Source organism: Anomaloglossus baeobatrachus, unplaced genomic scaffold (assembly GCF_048569485.1).
Source record: "Anomaloglossus baeobatrachus isolate aAnoBae1 unplaced genomic scaffold, aAnoBae1.hap1 Scaffold_5180, whole genome shotgun sequence".
Taxonomy (NCBI): domain Eukaryota; kingdom Metazoa; phylum Chordata; class Amphibia; order Anura; family Aromobatidae; genus Anomaloglossus; species Anomaloglossus baeobatrachus.
The window spans coordinates 16,421-20,709 of record NW_027444544.1 but is presented as its reverse complement, the minus strand read 5'-3'; the positions used below and the strand labels follow the sequence as shown (position 1 = coordinate 20,709).

Genomic DNA, 4,289 nt, shown 5'->3' with positions numbered 1-4,289 from the left:
TCATACATATTCACGGCTTCCCCTGCCCACTGGTGGCTGTGATTGGTTGCAGTCAGATGTACCCCCACACTGACTGACAGCTGTCTGACTGCAACCAATCACAGCCGCCGGTGCGTCTATATTGTACAGTAAAATAACAGTGTGCAGTCCCCTCAATTTTGATACCCAGCTAAGGTAAAGCCTCACAACTGGTGGCTGGTATTCTCAGACTGGGGAGGCCTATGGTTATTAGGCTGCCCCCCCCCAGCCTAAAAATATCAGCCTGCAGCCTCCCGGATTGCTGCATCCATTAGATGTGACAATCCCAGCACTTTACCTGGATCATCTTGATTGCCCTGGTGTAGTGGTAATCGGGGTAATAAGGAGTTAATAGCAGTCCACACCTGCCACTAAGTCCTAAATTAGTGATGGTAGCATCTATGAGACCCCATAGAAGAGAGGAAATCCAGAAACAGCTTAATTAAAAGAAACTTTATTAAAGACAGTGGGAAAAAAAGGACACCCTGTCCATCACCACGTCTCACACAGATGACTGCTCTTACATGACAATATCAAAGTGAATGCGGCCACTTATAAAACCCACACAACCTCTGAGGGGGGAACAAACACCGTCACTGAATCATCAAATCACCAAGACACGAGCAAATGACAACTTACAATGATAGAAGATTACAAGAAGCATCAATACAACATTATATAAGTACACCCCATATAATACACAGTACAGAGAATATATAAGTACACCCCATATAATACACAGTACAGAGAATATACACAGAGAAGCATCAATACAAACATTATATAAGTACACCCCATATAATACACAGCACAGAGAATATATAAGTACACCCCATATAATACACAGTACAGAGAATATATAAGTACACCCCATATAATATACAGTACAGGGAATATATAAGTACACCCCATATAATACACAGCACAGAGAATATATAAGTACACCCCATATAATACACAGTGCAGAGAATGTATACAGAGAGATATCCTTTTATGTCACTTGTGGGATTCTCTCCAATAGATGAAACCTTCATATTCAGTGGATGAGGAAGAATTCTCTGTGGAGCCGACATTGCCCCGAACTCTATAAAGAAAAATGACCAATAATTAGTAATAATAATAATAATAATAATAATGCCACAAATTCCCATAAACTGTGTATAATGAATGCGCTGATAATCACCTGCTAATAAACCCATCAGTATCAGTCACAGATCATTGTGGAATTCAGCCCTTTGTGATCTCTGGCTCCAGCTTTAATATCCAATGGCCTTCCCTTATATACAGTGACCGCTCCAATCCCCTCCTCCTGGATCTATCCCCCCGCTCCATGCCTCTAACGGGAAAAGACAACAGGGACGCCGGGTGCTGCTCTGCGACTCCCCCACAGACAGAGCATTGCATCCCCCCCCCCTTCCCCCAGGCAGAGCATCGCACCCTCTCTCTCTCTCCCCCCCTTCCCCCAGGCCAAGCATCGCACCCTCTCTCTCTCCTCCCCTTCCCCCAGGCAGAGCATCGCACCCTCTCTCTCTCCTCCCCTTCCCCCAGGCAGAGCATCGCACCCTCTCTCTCTCCCCCCCTTCCCCCAGGCAGAGCATCGCACCCTCTCTCTCTCCCCCCCTTCCCCCAGGCAGAGCATCGCACCCTCTCTCCCCCCCCTTCCCCCAGGCAGAGCATCGCACCCTCTCTCCCCCCTTCCCCCAGGCAGAGCATCGCACCCTCTCCCCCCTTCCCCCAGGCAGAGCATCGCACCCTCTCTCTCTCCCCCCCTTCCCCCAGGCAGAGCATCGCACCCTCTCTCTCTCCCCCTTCCCACAAGCAGAGCATCGCACCCTCTCTCTCCCAATTCCCACAGGCAGAGCATCGCACCCTCTCTCTCCCCCCCCCCCTTCCCACAGGCAGAGCATCGCACCCTCTCTCCCCCCCTTCCCCCAGGCAGAGCATCGCACCCTCTCTCTCTCTCCCCCCCTTCCCCCAGGCAGAGCATCGCACCCTCTCTCTCTCCCCCTTCCCACAAGCAGAGCATCGCACCCTCTCTCTCCCAATTCCCACAGGCAGAGCATCGCACCCTCTCTCTCCCCCCCCCCCCTTCCCACAGTCAGAGCATCGCACCCTCTCTTCCCCCCCTCACAGTCAGAGCATCGCACCCTCTCTTCCCCCCCCTCACAGTCAGAGCATCGCACCCTCTCTTCCCCCCCCTCACAGTCAGAGCATCGCACCCTCTCTTCCCCCCCCCCTCACAGTCAGAGCATCGCACCCTCTCTTCCCTTCACAGTCAGAGCATCGCACCCTCTCTTCCCTTCACAGTCAGAGCATCGCACCCTCTCTTCCCTTCACAGTCAGAGCATCGCACCCTCTCTTCCCCCCCCCCCCTCACGGTCAGAGCATCGCACCCTCTCTTCCCCCCTTCACGGTCAGAGCATCGCACCCTCTCTTCCCCCCCCTCACAGTCAGAGCATCGCACCCTCTCTTCCCCCCCCTCACAGTCAGAGCATCGCACCCTCTCTTCCCCCCCCTCACAGTAAGAGCATCGCACCCTCTCTTCCCCCCCCCCCCACGGTCAGAGCATCGCACCCTCTCTTCCCCCCCCCACGGTCAGAGCATCGCACCCTCTCTCCCCCCCCCCCCCCCCCACGGTCAGAGCATCGCACCCTCTCTTCCCCCCTCCCAGTCAGAGCATCGCACCCTCTCTCCCCCCCCCCTCACGGTCAGAGCATCGCACCCTCTCTTCCCCCCCCCCTCACGGTCAGAGCATCGCACCCTCTCTTCCCCCCCCCCTCACGGTCAGAGCATCGCACCCTCTCTCCCCCCCCCCCTCACGGTCAGAGCATCGCACCCTCTCTCCCTCCCCCCCTCACGGTCAGAGCATCGCACCCTCTCCCCCCCCCCTCACGGTCAGAGCATCGCACCCTCTCCCCCCCCCCCCTCACGGTCAGAGCATCGCACCCTCTCTTCCCCCCCCTCACAGTCAGAGCATCGCACCCTCTCTTCCCCCCCCTCACAGTAAGAGCATCGCACCCTCTCTTTCCCCCCCCCCCCACGGTCAGAGCATCGCACCCTCTCTTTCCCCCCCCCCCCACGGTCAGAGCATCGCACCCTCTCTTCCCCCCCCCACGGTCAGAGCATCGCACCCTCTCCCCCCCCCCCCCTCACGGTCAGAGCATCGCACCCTCTCCCCCCCCCCCCTCACGGTCAGAGCATCGCACCCTCTCCCCCCCCCCCCCTCACGGTCAGAGCATCGCACCCTCTCCCCCCCCCCCCCCCCCGGTCAGAGCATCGCACCCTCTCCCCCCCCCCCCTCACGGTCAGAGCATCGCACCCTCTCTTCCCCCCCCCCCGGTCAGAGCATCGCACCCTCTCAACCCCCACCCCCCGGTCAGAGCATCGCACCCTCTCTTCCTCTGCATCGCACCCCCCACAGATAGAGCATTACACCTACTGCTGCACACTATTGCACCCAGAGACAGTGACCTACAATCCCTTTTTATTTCCCCCTGAAGCTCATACATGATAATCTCCATCAGATATTACCTCCTGTTACATCACACCCAGGGCTGGAAACAGCAGAAGCAGGGAAGAGGGGAAACATCCTGCTGCTTGTACAGCAGCAACTGCGCACTGACTGCCGGGAACTACAGGCTCCTCCCACACAAGAGGCCGGTCACATGGGCGTGACGTCAGCAGAGGTCCTTCTGGCCACTGGGATCTAGACTCTACCATATATCTAGTGTGCGGCTCTGCAGGTGGAGGTAGGTGCAGGTTATTATATATCTAGTGTGCGGCTCTGCAGGTGGAGGTAGGTGCAGGGTATTATATATCTAGTGTGCGGCTCTGCAGGTGGAGGTAGGTGCAGGGTATTATATATCTAGTGTGCGGCTCTGCAGGTGGAGGTAGGTGCAGGGTATTATATATCTAGTGTGCGGCTCTGCAGGAGGAGGTAGGTGCAGGGTATTATATATCTAGTGTGCGGCTCTGCAGGTGGAGGTAGGTGCAGGGTATTGTATATCTAGTGTGCGGCTCTGCAGGTGGAGGTAGGTGCAGGGTATTATATATCTAGTGTGCGGCTCTGCAGGTGGAGGTAGGTGCAGGGTATTATATATCTAGTGTGCGGCTCTGCAGGTGGAGGTAGGTGCAGGGTATTATATATCTAGTGTGCGGCTCTGCAGGAGGAGGTAGGTGCAGGGTATTATATATCTAGTGTGCGGCTCTGCAGGTGGAGGTAGGTGCAGGGTATTATATATCTAGTGTGCGGCTCTGCAGGTGGAGGTAGG

The 4,289-nt window shown here is 56.0% G+C and overlaps 1 long non-coding RNA gene across 1 annotated transcript; it reads right to left on the bottom strand.

Annotated features, from left to right (window-relative positions):
- Positions 1 to 456: 456 nt before the first annotated feature.
- Positions 457 to 3,637, bottom strand: LOC142282688 (uncharacterized). Its single transcript, XR_012744545.1, has 2 exons — positions 3,550 to 3,637; positions 457 to 1,102 (listed from the first exon to the last, which is right to left on the bottom strand). It is a non-coding gene; the product is annotated as an uncharacterized LOC142282688 (long non-coding RNA).
- Between the last annotated feature and the right edge of the window lie 652 nt (positions 3,638 to 4,289).